The 15,357-nt window shown below is 33.8% G+C and overlaps 1 protein-coding gene across 1 annotated transcript in view; it reads right to left on the bottom strand.

The window, feature by feature from the left end:
* The window catches only part of LOC126965850 (division abnormally delayed protein), a 165,906-nt gene that overhangs the window by 51,347 nt on the left and 99,202 nt on the right, over positions 1 to 15,357 (bottom strand). The gene's annotated exons all lie outside the window — the stretch shown is intronic.

Below are 15,357 nucleotides of genomic sequence, written 5' to 3'. Positions count from 1 at the left end.
AACTAATATAATATTCCATATTTCACTTGTTTTTATCCCTTTTAATGTTTTTATCTGATCATGTTTTCAAATTCAAATATTTTTATTCAAAATGGTATTTATGGCTTATTGAACGTCATAAACCCATTCGATAATTTCGTACAATACACTTTATCATTAAGTAGCCTGGGAGGGGTCGCTTCATTCCCAAACTGTAGTGTTTAGGAATTTCTTGTCAGTTCTTCTCCCCATGTCAAAGCCCATATAAAAACTGATGTAGCTTCATGAGGTTTACCGCATGTTGTTACAATATGTTATGTTATTGTTACTCCCTATTTTATATCTAATATATAAAATTCTCATGTCGCGGTGTTTGTAGTTAAACTCCTTCGAAACGGCTTGACCGATTCTCATGAAATTTTGAGTGCATATTGGGTAGGTCTGAGAATCGGACAACATCTACTTTTTTTCATCCCCCTAAATCTTAGGGGTCCACGCCAATTTTTCTTTTTTATTTTGACAATTTTTTTTAAATTTGTTTATGAGTCAGCATTAAAAAATAATACAACATCAAATTTTCACCCATCTACGATCAACAGTTACTTTTGTATCGCGATTTTAATAGCCGCAATACAACGTTTGCTAGGTCAGTTAGTTTACTATAAATATATTTCTATTCTTCTCTTTTCTACAGGAACCGGCCGTCAATTGTGCAGAAAAAAAAAACAAAATGCAATTTGTCAAGATACATTTATTCAGATCATATCTAGTAAAAGTCAAAAATATTTTATTGCTCGTCAACGTCAATTACAAAAAATACAATTCATATACATACACATTAATTACACGAAAGATTAAAAATATAAATAAACAAATGCTATGCGTATATGTAATTATTTGTATAAGTACACCAAAACCCATCTAACCTTCTTAAAATTTCAGCAAAGGTCCATACTGATAAATAATTCATTCTGGAAAGGTCCATTTTAGTGAAATGTCCTCCATTTTCCAGAAATTCGAAGCACAATTTACACTAAGTGAGATCATGAGTTGACCACAGACACAGCAACTGTCAGACAGGGGCTATGTGAGGCGGCGGTCTACCTTTGTAAGACAAAGTTTGTTGAGCTTCTGTTAATTTTACATTTGAATTATTAAACAATACGTTTCCCTTCTATTGTACACGTGTGAAATAATTTAACTCAAACCTAGGTTTCAGAAACTTTATTTATCTCAAAAAGAAAACTTAGTTACAGAGATCTAGTGTAGGGATGTTAACAACGTCTCTACGAATAAATCTTGGATCGATCTTTTTTGTTTTGTTAACTGATTTTAATGTGTATGTGGATGATGCAGCTACTGTACTCAATAAATTTTGTATTAATTTACATTTACTTTTTTGACTTACTCGTGTAAGACATTGACTATTTGACGTTTGAGTGTGTTTGTTGCATCATTTTACATTTTACATATTATATTGTAATTGAAATGATTTATAAATCTTGATATAAAAGAGTGGCAATGAGTTTCTTGCTACTTCTTCTCATTAGCTCAACCCTTTACGAAGTAGCGGTAGATTCAATAAGAAAAATATTTTAATTTTTTTTGACATTCATAAGTGTCATTTCCGTGACCTACGTGGATGAACTGATTTTGATTTAATTTGATTTGATATTAGGAACAAGTAAGCGTGTGTGACTTTTAAATAATTTTTTTTTTCATAAAAAGGCACTAACCTATTAAATGTCAACATGACCACCTACCTACACAAAAGAAAACAAAAACATATAAACAAAAATTTCACTTAAGTCTTACCTATTTAAAATCATTTATTTAATTAATAGATGGAAACAAAATTATTTTATTATTAAATTATTGTGATTTAATTACTCAGAAGTGCTAACCCTGACTGTTCTGTCCACTGCCCCCTCCGCACCGCATCTTCCCACTTATGTCGCCTATAAATCGCCATTATTTTCACTTACGATGCCTTAGCATTAGTTTCATTCGCCTTTCAACATTATTTAGTAAGTTAGTACACCTTAAAATAGGTGAATAGTTACAACCATACAGATTCTTAAAATAGATTTACTAGCTGACCCAGCAAGCTTGCAGACAAATTAGTAAAAATATAAAAAATAAATTTTTGGGCTATAAAATTAGATATTGGCTGATTCTCAGATCTACCCGATATGCACACAAAATTTCAAACAAATCGTTTCAGCCGTTCCGAAGAAGTTTGGTAACTAACACAGCGACACGAGAATATTATATATCTATCTTTATATATATATTTCTTGTGTGCGTGTGTATGTCACTGAACTCCTCCTAGACGGCTGGAACGATTTGGATGAAATTTTTGTGTGAGTTCAAGGGGATTCGAGGATGGTTTAGATTCACAATTGAACTACCTCCTAAACGGCTGGACCGATTTTGATGATATTTTTGTGTGTTCCAGTGAATTTGAGATTGGTGTGTGTCTTCAGGTGGATTTTAGAATGGTTTAGATTCACAATTAAACTACCTCCTAAACGGCTGGACCGATTTTGATGATTTTTTTGTTTGTTTCAGTGAATTTGAGATTGGTTTAGATTCTCAATTCCGTCCATATAATATAATTCTCTCCGTCCATATAAATAAGAACTCCTCTTAACGGCTGGACAGATTTTGTAAATTTAAGACGTGTGTACAGGACAACGTCTGTTGGGTCCACTAGTCTATATATATAAAAGAGAATGTATGTTTGTATGTTCCCTAATAACTCCTAAACTATTTGACCGATCTCAATGAAATCTTTTGTAATAGATTCGTTGAAGTTCACATATATAATTTATATGGCAAAACAACGTTTGGCAGGTCAGCTAGTTAGAAATAAAACAGTTTTTAAAGAATTAAAACGCGTGTAATTGTAACTGTGTTTTTACATTACATTTCATATTGACAACTACCTATGACAGATACTCTCTCGACTCCTGTCAACCGCGGTCCCCCTGAAAACGTGCTTTCTAGAGCGCCTCGGTCAAGGTCAAGGTCACAAAACGTCGGGTTAGCTAAAATAATAATAAAAATGTAACTTTTACGCAAAATCAATGTTAATATAGTTTACAATTAATCCAATTAAAAGAGTTTCATTTAAATTTGTAACGTTCAGAAAGATTGTATGTTATATATATTGTATTAATATCGGCATCGTTGCCCCATAACAATATCTGTCAATTGTCTAATCTTTTTAACCACCGATGCTGCAGAACTAAGTATATTCGCCAATCCTTCAATACGGGGGCCTCGTTGTAATTTGGATTCAACCGGTTTTATCACCTCTCCAATTAACAAAACACTTATATCGGGATAAAATGTCCCTAAAAAATAGAAAGAATGAAATTATTAAGTTACTAATACATGGTACAATTCTAAATACAGCTGACTAAAAACAAGAAAATACTATAGATTTATAGGTAATGTTGTTTTATGAAAATATGGGACGAGACGAGCAGGACGTTCAGATGATGGTAATTAATACGCCCTGCCCATTGCAATGCCATGCCGCTCAGGATTCATGAAAAGCCCAAAAATTCTGAGCGGCACTACAATTGCGCTCGTCACCTTGAGACATAAGATGTCAAGTCTCATTTGCCCAGTAATGTTTACACATTACTGCTTCACGACAGAAATAGGCGCCGTTGTGGTACCCATATTCAGCCGGCATCCTGTGCAAAGGAGCCACTGGTGGCCTGAACTAAAAGTTATAATCAGAAATTGACGAACAAGCGACGAAAATCGGTGTAGATGATAAAATATCTACGATCAAAGTTGTGGGCAAAATGCTAGCTGATATTATGTTAAATAAATCATATGTCTGAGAATATTATAAGCATGGAATGACGTATGCGATTGGCAATGTGGCGACATGCGGCTTGCGACGCAGATCAACGCACGTTACCATTCAAGGCCGGCGCGACCAGACATTGCGGAGTCCGAACAAAAACTATTTATAACTCTAGTTTTTATACCGAGCTGTAACGTGATGCAATTACTGAAAGTATTAACGCTTTTTATCTTAACGCAGGTGGATTTTGAATTGAATGGAACTGCAGTTAGTAAGAAAGACATCAGTGTGAAGTTATTTTATAGAAATACGAGACAAAGATACACACAATTGTAGATGGAGCAATAATTATTTTATTATTCAATTAATTTGTATTTTAACCATTCATATTTAGTGTTTTAGTGCAGCAAATATTCAGATTGATTTGTGATAGAAAGTTGTTATTTTGAAATTCGCCTTTTGTTAGAATTTCACATATTCATAGTATAATTTTGTGAAGTAAGAAGGAATATATATACCTACTTGTACTAGCTCATTTGGCAAACGTTATTTTGCCATATTATTAACTAGCGGCCTGCTCCGGCTTCGCACGGGTATAAAAAATATAGCCTAGGTCATTTACTGAAAATATACGAGTTTTCTGTAGACCTTTTCAATGTGTACAATATTTTGTACATTATTTTGATAAATCTCGTAGGGTTTCAGCCTGCGTTTGAAAATTATTTACGACATCACATTAGAAACCTCAAAAATAGCAGTATTTATCCACTTTTTAATTGATGTTTAATGCATATAAACCTTCCCCTTCAATCACTTTATCTATTACAAAAAACCCATCAAAATCCGTTGCGTAGTTTTAAAGATTTAAGCATACATAGGGATATACGGACAGAGAAAGCGACTTTGTTTTATACTATGTAGTGATTAGATAAGTACCCCGCTCCTGCCATCTTAGTCGCTTGACCGAAGTATTTGTATTGCGTATATAACTATGGTTATTTCTAGGTGAAAAATACAAAAGAGATTATTTTCTCAAAACTGATTCCTTTAGAATTCTTTTTAATGTCATTTTTAACACTACCACCGCTTCGGAAAATAATGGCGCTCTTAGAGAGAAGGAGTTGTGCAGGAAACTCTCCCAGCATTATTTTTTGCGCTGTTATTAATATAATATATATATAATATTTGTTTCTTTTACCGTATTTATCACGGGCAGTGTTACGAAGAGCTTTTTAACCTGATTCCTTCCGCCGAATTCGACCTTTGCACGACACGCCACAAGTTATGATAAGTGGCGGTCCTCCACAGTGCGGTTTTCAAGGAGCTTTCTTCCACGTACTACAAACCTGTGGAATGAGCTTCTTTGTGCGGTGTTTCCGGGACGATACGACATGGGTACTTTCAAAAACAGCGCGTACAACTTCCTTAAAGGCCGACAACGCTCCTGTGATTCCTCTGCTGTTGCGAGAATGTGGGCGGCGGTGATCACTTAGCACCTGGTGACCCGTACGCTCGTTTGTCTTCCTATTCCAGAAAAAAATAAAAAAAGTTCTGGATAAGGAATCACCATATATTTTTTACTAAAAAAAATTTCGTCAGCTGCACTTTATGGTATAAGTATTATTCCGAACGGTTAAATAGTATTGATTTGACATGTATATAGATATAAAAGCCCCTAAAAAAAAAAAAAAAAAGTAGTATTCGCAGTACCAGTGGGAGGCACCTTTGCACAGGATGCCGGCTGGATTATGGGTACCACAAAGGCGCCTATTTCTGCCGTGAAGCAGTAATGTGTAAGCATTACTGTGTTTCGGTCTGAAGGGCGCCGTAGCTAGTGAAATTACTGGGCAAATGAGACTTAACATCTTATGTCTCAAGGTGACGAGCGCAGTTGTAGTGCCGCTCAGAATTTTTGGGGTTTTTCAAGAATGCTGAGCGGCACTGCATTGTATTGAGCAGGACGCATCAATTACCATCAGCTGACCGTCCTGCTCGTCTCGTCCATTATTTTCATAAAAAAAAAACCTATAACTGAACAAAAAAATCAGCTCTCCATTAATGTGTATAGAATCTATATAGATAGATAGATTGATACTTATGAATATTCACTGTCTTCTTGATGTTAATTTAGTAAGCTTCAAAGATATAATTTAATACGTATAGGTATTAATATCTATTATTTATATTATGACAGTATATGACTAAGCATATGTGTTCTATTAACGGTTTATTTGTTTAGTCATTCGTACATATTCACGAAGCGAACGGATGGAACGAATAAAATTCAATTCATATCCGCTCACTATTTCCAATAAATGAGCCACTCAAATCCGCAAATCCCTGAAATATATGACCGATATTTCATCGTTTACCTTGTAAATATCTGCGTATCCTGAATATATATTGCTTTTCAAAGTCCTGTTTTTTGTTTCAGCTGTATTTAGTAAAGGATTAAATAAATAAAATACTTGAAAAGACTCAATACTTGTTTTATTAAATTACTACAGGGACAAAGTTGGATTTTTAGCGGGAATATATTGACAGAGCGTAGTGTAGTGACACTTGAGTTTTTGACAGCTGAGTGACAGGGTGACGTGTTCTTTTTTTTTCGAGTTTATGGCCTGGTATCTAGACCTTTAGGCCAACAATGACGTATTCTTTATTTCCATGAATTGTTCCATGTATTAGTAAACAATTTGTTGTTCTTGTAAGTGATAACCCTCACTTCTTGGATTCATACACAAATAAATTTTGAAAACAAAATTTTATGAACAATGGGCGGGACTCGAACCCACTAAACAAATTGTTTAGATTTACAAGTGGGACATCTCAAGTCAGTTTCCTAATATGCAAATATTCGGGTTGAGAAGGTTATCAACTGTAAAGTAGATCGTGTAGATGAAGCTACAACCGGAGAGTTGAACAAAGCATATAACATTTTATGACGACACGTCAGTCGAACGGTTATCTCAGTTGGGAGAGCACTGGCACGGAACGCCAGTCGTGGGTTCGAGTCCCACATCGTTCACAAAATTTTGTTTTCAAATTTTATTTGTGTATGTATCAATAACTTAGGAATTTCATTATTTCTACTTTTTAGGGACCTATTTTATCCCGATACAAGTGTTTTGTCAAACGGAGAGATGATAAAACAGGTAGAATCCAAATTACAATGGGACTCAATTCCAATTAGTTCTGCAGCTAATTTGTGTAAGAGTGTGTGTGTCAATCTGTTTGCTGCAGAGGAGGGCTATTCGCGCTATTTAAAACCTTAAATAGCGCGAATAGCCCTCGGTAGCCCTAGGTCCTAAATAATAATTGAGAGAGAAATTTTAAGAAATAGACATCTTGACGTTTTTTGTCATTTGGGCTACGGAACCCTAAAAATACTAGCTATAAACAAACAAAGCATGAGAGATAAAAACATCTATAACGAACATACAGAAAAAGAAAGCGATCTATTGTTACTGTAACTGATATTGATTGACAGGTCATAAACAGTCAGCCACACTTCGCATTAGCTCTTTAATATTTTGAATATTACGTCACTAGCTAACACACACATTGATCGAAATTGAACACGAATTATTGGGCTGTCAGATCGTCTATACTATATTATCTGAAAAAGAAGTCTCAGCTAATGTTACCTATTAAGATGTAATAGATACTTTGTATTAAAGGTCTAGAATAAGCAACCCATTTCAGAATACAGTTAAGTTGCATTCAGACATTTTACTTTCCTTAGAATAAAAACGTAAGTTGATTTAAACAAGCTTGTAGAAAAGAGGTCATAGCAAGACGGTTGAGTGCCATTAGAAAAAATATGTGGGCATATGTAACTTAAAGTTTCTACACTTTATATGGACTTCACTTATATTCACTTAATTAGACGTAAGCCTACATTATTTGTTACGTAAAATGCAATGCCTCCACATTCCTAGCATATAACTTTATATGTTGTAAACAGCTGACTACGATGTTCTAACTTTACTTTTACTTTAATACTTGGAAATGTTATATTAATTAGTAAAATACTTCTCAAAGTTTAAAATGCATGTAATTGTTATCCTTAAAAAAGTATTTTATTTAAATGTGTAATCAAAGAAAATACCATGATATTAATTAATTACAATTTCAAACCCAGTACTTCATTAAAAATGGTCTTCATTAAAAATATTACGATTCGATATCAAAATAAATTAAATTCAAGTGTGTGTAATTTCGCCTCCACACGAGGCATCCTCAAACATCGCCGAATTCTGCCACGAGACTTCAAAGCTATCAATACAAATATATATACATACATACATACACATTCACGCCTTGTTCCCGTCGGGGTAGGCAGAGACAATAAAATGCCATTTGCTTCTATCCTTACAAATCTTTTCATACATGCTCGCCGGTTGCGGGTGCTTCGGACCTCTCTTTTTCTCAAAACGTCCCCAATTTGGTCGACGAATGTTCTACGAGGTCTCCTGCGACCGTCTTGCAGACACACACTTGCCTTATATATTTAATGCGTCATAACTATATTTCCTAAATATCAATATATACGAAATACAAAATAATAGTATTATATTAATATTAAATTTAAAGGTTTGCATCAGATGTGTATTAATTTTTTATTAAGTATTATTTTATACTTTTCAGTTTTTGAAGTCGGTTTTTTTTTAAACGTATTTAATTTTTACTTTTTAGTTCAGTCAGTTAATTATAATAATATATAATCAGCCTGACGGAAAACTGTTAAAAAATCGTATACAAAAAAACAATTACATCATCCACGTAAACAAAAATTTTCATAAAATGAAAACTACTTGGCCAAACAAAAAATTTTTATGGGACCAAATGGCATCTACTCCGCGCATCAAACTATAAAAGAATTACGTAAATCGAAAAATAAATCTCAGCATAATCGGTGTACATACATAACAAAATACCGATCCTATTGAGAAACTTCTATTTGACGTCGGTTAAAAATAATATTATAAGCTAGTGTTTTCTAAGTTTAGATATTGAATTCCGGAAAATAACTTTTACAATTGCATGAGTACATTCGTGTAACATTAATAATTTAAAATCAAAAACATTCGACTAATATAAATTAACAGAAAACTTGGAATGTGTAGTGTAGAATACATAAAGAGCGATTGTGGTGAAGTATCCTCATGAAGCTGTACCTTCATTAGCCGTCCCATTCATGTTCTTCAAATTATTCACTCAGTACTCGTCGACAGAGCTGAGCTGTTATACTATTGTGAAGCCTTTTACACGATGCACACTGTTTCTGTAATTGTAGGATAATGCTTGCTTAATATATCGGGATGAATTATGTGAGAATTGTCCTGGGGATTTAAAAAAATTATTTCTTACTTTTTTAACTCGTATCGCAATCATCGAAAAGAGGTAGAGTTACTCTGTCAATTTTTTTTGGAATACTAATTATTGGGCGTTGTGTCATTATTCTTAGAAGCTTAATTATAGTGATTTTAGTTTTGAAATTTTTTTCTATTTAAACAATTTGTTATTTTAAAGTGATGTCCCTCACTTCTGGGATTAATTATACAAGTTTAATTTGTAACCAAAAGTTATGAACGATGCGGGACTCGAACCCACGCCTTTCGGATTCCGCCCGAGCGCTGATACCAACTGAGCCAACCGTTTGAGTGACGCATGGAATCTTGGTATGCTTTGTTCAACTCTCAGGTTGCGGCTTCATCTACAGGATCTACTTTACAGTTGATAACCTGCTCAACCCCAAAATTTTCATATGAGGGAATTGACTTAGAGATGTCGCCCTTTCAAATCTAAGCAATTTGGTATATTTAGTTTAACAGTAAATTAATGTTTGCTTGTTTGTCAATTTAAAAACTTGTAATGAATCCCTTTTGGTCTTATTTCCTAGAATATCTTACGAGATATAACGAAAAATCTTACCAAAAATTGCACGCTGGAGGCGTAATGGCAAGGGCACACCTATTTGTATAAAGACACGATTTTCAGGGAAACTTCAACAAGATTATTATTGCGGCAATCGAGAAATATAGATTTATCTACATACAATCCTGCTGAATAATGTTGAATTTCTGAGGAGTCCTTGTATAATTAAAAGAGTCTTAAGGCGCGGTCATACCTCAATATCCACAAAAATTGGTTTCTTCGATTACAACATAACGCAATGAAAATATTCCGACGCAAAAAATACAGTGCACAAAGAAGGACTTAAAGAAAATTTTGAACCGAATAGAATATTTATATATAATTTCAGATATCCAATAAAAAAATTGGTAGTTGCTTCCCAAAAATAAACTTTGGAGTCAAAAATCTCCGAATTTTCAGCTATAACAACATTCGTTTTTTAAAGAATTTAATAGAATTATGACTTTTCTAAAACTTAAACCGAACAATTTTTGAATTTAATATGTAAATTTTGAATAAATAAAAGAAAATCAGTAAAATAAATGTCCATTTGCAGCTTAGACACATGATCAACACAAGTAGAGTAGAGTTGGTTGTAGCGCTTACAATCCTAGTCAGTCCGCGCCTGAATTTACGAAAATAATATTCTCCAAGTAGTTTGATCAGGATCTTTTCGAAAACAAATAGACAGAGGATAGATTCCACTCAGTACTGCAACAATAAATAAAATTACCCAACACAAATATTTATAAACAAGACAGGCTAGCCCGGGGATTCTTGCCGACAATGCCGGATTTAGAGATCTGGGGCAACAAAGCTGTGGAGGCCCCCTGGCCCCAAATTATGTTACAAATTAAATGGACAATTTTTTCAGTCGAGACTGGCGAGATTGTTTTTTATTTTCTAATCAGATATTATGTTTGGTAATAGGTCATTTTCATCTATCAAAATTAAATTATGACGGTATGTTATTTATAGAGTTTTTACCATATACGAATTCAGTACTAAGTTGTTATAAAGACATAAGAATTATTTATATTTTAAAATTAAAATCATTCACACCCCATTGAGCCATACTTCCCCAAGATGGACAGTAAATTGCAAATGCTCACGAGTATTAGGGCCATTTGACAGGTTTTACTGATTGCCTGATTTTGTGAGTGAATAAATATAGATAATGAATACAAAATTGGGTGTATTTTTTATTGTTAACAGAACAGCGTCCATTGGATCAGCTAGTATCTAATATAATCATGTTTGTACAAAGTATTGTACTGTAGGTAAACGTTAATGCGAAAAAAATCAAATGGTTTACTAGTGTTAACTATTTACTAGTTTGCCTGAATTTGAATTTGTTTTTCCAACGTCTCTATTGTGGGCCCCTTTTTTGTGGAGGCCCCAGTTGCCCTCCCCTAAATCCGGCCCTGCTTGCCGAGATTAAAATAACTTCAACTAAACGCGAGTAATGCTTTCATTTCTTTCAGCGTCTTTGGAGCGTTTATGAAGGTTGATGTAATTAGAAGTCGTGAAAGGGTACGGAGTATGATACGTTTACCTATTTATATACTGTTTATACCTGAACAAACGTAACATCTGTTAGTAGAATACCATGATATATCTGTCGAGCAAAATTTCTTAATTCACTCTGTTTTATTGAAGAAATAAACTTCGTGTTTGTGGCTGACTGGGTGATAGATTTAGATGATCACCTACGTTAAGGAGATTATTATTGATTCGCCTATTGTTGCGTAGCGTGGCATTTTTTACTTTTTTTTGGAGGAGAGAACCTGATGTAAAGTGATCACCGCTGCCATTCACTTGCAACACTAAAGGAAGCACAGGATCGTTTCCGGCCTTTTAAACAAGAAGGCCATGTCGTATTGTTCTGGAGACACCGCACAATGAAGCTCACTCCACAGATTAGTTGTACTTGAAAGAAAATTCCTTGAATATCGCACTTTAAAGAGAAAGCAAGCAAGCAATTAACCTGGTGGCGACTACCACATTCCCCAAATGGGGTAATATTGGCTGTATCCTGTCAAAAACTTAAGAATCGTAATAAATGACCATAACATCAGACTACCAAGTCTTTTGTAGGGCGATGTATATGCTTTTGCAACATGATCCCAGAAAATGTAGGTACAAAACAAATGTGTTACGAAATTTAAAAGACGTGTTATGTGATAAAGGTTACTATAACATAAACGACTTCCTTAATGATACCACAGATTGGGAATGGTGCGACGGCCGTAGGCTATTTCATAATAAATTTAATTGTCACGAAATTTAATTTAAAAAAAAGAAGAGCGCTGAGTACCTTGAGCCATCTTTTCAGGTCTAATCAGGTCAGTAAGGTCAGGAGGCGTACTTTTTCGAACTCGTGGTTTATTTTGACATACAATAATTGATTGTTAATACTTTAATAATAATTTTTTACGAAAAATATTTTAATTTGACCTTCTAGAATCAACTTACAACAAGTTTATTTGACTTTGACTTTGAATTTTAAATAGGAGCCAATTTCAAGCAAGGCTGACTGATTACGACTTCTCGCTTAAATTACATAACAATACTTTGATTCGCTTTCCTTCTCTGTCTTGATGTACTGATGTCCTTCTCTTTTCATTTGTTTATACGCTAGTATATTGTAAGACTATGGATAGTGACACATTACAAATGACTGACAGAAAAAATAATTCACCAATTGCCGTGCCTGCCGTGAAGCAGTAATGTGTAAGCATTACTGTGTTTCGGTTTGAAGGGCGCCGTAGCTAGTGAAATTACTGGGCAAATGAGACTTAACATCTTATGCCTTAAGGTGTCGAGCGCAATTGTGGTGCCGCTCAGAATTTTTGGGTTTTTCAAGAATCCTGATCTGCACTGCATTGTAATGGGCAGGGCGTATCAATTACCATCAGCTGAACGTCCTGCTCGTCTCGTTACTTATTTCCATAAAAAAGGCTGTTACAGTCTATCTAGACGTATGAAATATGATCTAAGCATAAAAATAACAATTGACTCAAATAATTTCTAAAAACTAGTTCAAACTTGTTCCGTGTCATTTAATATATCACGTGGGTTTGATAAGGTGAGAGAGGTTAATGGCATCAGCCGTGTGAAATAAGAGACGGTTTCCTCATTTACTAAGTCAATACAATTAACCACTTAATCGTATTTTGAGTAATCAATATGCTTCTAATGGAAGGGCACCCTTGGTGTACTTTTTAACTATGCATAAATTATTTAATATATATTGACAAATCAAAAATGGTCCATGCCATGATCTTTATGCCCCTAGCTTTCCTTCTTTTTTCTTTCTAATAATGATATCAAATAGATATTGATATTAAATTATTTATTAATACTGATTTAATCACGATTTTTTTTACGTTAAACGTAAGAGGTGGGACGTTATCGCGAACCCTGATGAAGGACCATCCAAATGGTCCGAAACTAGTCGGTACTGACACCGTCAAAAACGTGAGTAGATCTGTAGATAATAAATAATTTAATAATTACGCTCGAAAGTTTTAAAAGTTATTATTATTACTTATCTTAATTATTTTATCGTCAAAAATATATGGCAAATATTAAATAAATTAATATATACTTCACATTTGTGCAAACAAAAACTTTGGACTTTCGTTATATGCGGACCAGGCTTACAGAAATACAAAGAGATAGACATTAATTCGCTCCGTATACTGAGAAAAAGTCTCTCGCTTAACAAAATGCTCTTAGGATTGGTGACCAGCAATGTACATGGTAATATTTAATTAAATAGCAAGCCGAAGTAAAACTTAGAAGATAATTTTGGAATGGATATTTCGTTATACCGCTATAAAGTGAACTGTTTAATTAAATAATTTCTCAGTATAGAAGTGATAACTTCTTATGGAAGGGTAAACCGCTTCGTAACGTAACGCGTTACGGTGCCAGTCTGCCTGGTTTACCACCAAATTTCAATTATCTACGCCTTATGGTTCCATTGATATCGTTATATAATTTATGTCAGCTTGATGTGTTTACAAGCGCTACCAACGTCATTTTTGACATTATTTGAGATATTAAGTTCACGATATATTTATAAAAGTTTAAGTTCACGTTATAAGTGGAAAGTGTAAAATACAGATATTTAAATTTTAAGTGCATTTAAATTAGCAACCCCTTCTACATTTATACGAATTCATATCGTTAATCACAGCTTATATTGGATTGGTTGCGCTCGTCACCATGAGACATACGCTGTTAATTACTCATTTGCCCAGTAATTTCACTAGCTACAGCGCCCTCCAGACTGAAACACAGTAATGTTTACACATAACTGCTTCACGGCAGAAATAGGCGCCGTTGTGGTACCCATAATCTAGCCGGCTTCCTGTGCAAAGGATTAGAACTAGTAATAAATTAGTTCACCTTTCTTTGTTTAACGTGTTATTTATGATTTAGCTACGGAGTTGTAATATAGTCATTATCCTGTACATATTCCCGGAAAGCAGCAGTTTATGACAGTCCTGTAATAACGGGGTCTCAATGAAATGAGCGACATTATCCTGTGCGGCGACATTTGGCAACGATATTATCATTACGGAGAAATGACTCGCTTATATTACTGCTGCAGTGTCCTACCGTTGTTATATTACATACGTAATTATCACACAGACAATTCAAATGATTAACTGGCCTTATGTAGTAAGCTTTTTCTTAAAATGAAATCAATTTATTTCAAATCAAAATCAGTTTATTCACGTTGGTCACGGAAATGACACTTATGAATGTAAAAAAAAAACTTATTGAATCTACCGCTACTTCGTAAAGGGTTGAGCTAATGAGAAGAAGTAGCAAGAAACTCATTGCCACTCTTTTATATCAAGATTTACATTTACATCGATTTACAAATTATTTCAATTACAATATAATATGTAAAATGTAAAATGATGCAACAAACACACTCAAACGTCAAATAGTCAATGTCTTACACGAGTAAGTCAAAAAAGTAAATGTAAATTAATACAAAATTTATTGAGTACAGTAGCTGCATCATCCACATACACCATAATCATAGGTAAACTATGGTAAACTACATTACACTTGACATATGTAATTTTTTTATTCAGCTCATTCGGAAGACAGATTTCCTTAGAGAAGAACGAGCAAGAAACTCTAAGGTTGTTCTTTTGAAATCTGAATGGTATTACAAGGTCTTATTTTCAATTAAATTTACAAATCATTTCAATAACAATATATGTAAAGTCCTCCACTTCGTCGAACGATCCTAGATACTAATTCCCCAGTCCCTCGATTATGTAAAATTTTAAATTCTTATAGCGTAGCTGATATTGACATATTTGCTGATTCCTTAACCAAATTCCGCAAGACCATTAGCAGCATCATTGGTAATCTTTAATAATGTTATAATTGGAAAGATTATGTAACTGTGTATAATTCATTTATTAATTTAAAAAAAATGTTTAATTTGTAACTTATTGTATATAATACCTTAAAATTAATTACTTCTGTGACTGCTGTGTTTATTTGTAAGTAATCACTACATTTAGTTCCTACTTTTTATATTTGTGTGTATTATTGTAAGTGATTATAAATTAACCTAATAAATGAATAAATAAAGTGAT

Source organism: Leptidea sinapis, chromosome 9 (assembly GCF_905404315.1).
Source record: "Leptidea sinapis chromosome 9, ilLepSina1.1, whole genome shotgun sequence".
Lineage (NCBI taxonomy): Eukaryota > Metazoa > Arthropoda > Insecta > Lepidoptera > Pieridae > Leptidea > Leptidea sinapis.
Note: the sequence above shows the minus strand (reverse complement) of the source record. Positions and strands in the feature narration are given on the sequence as shown.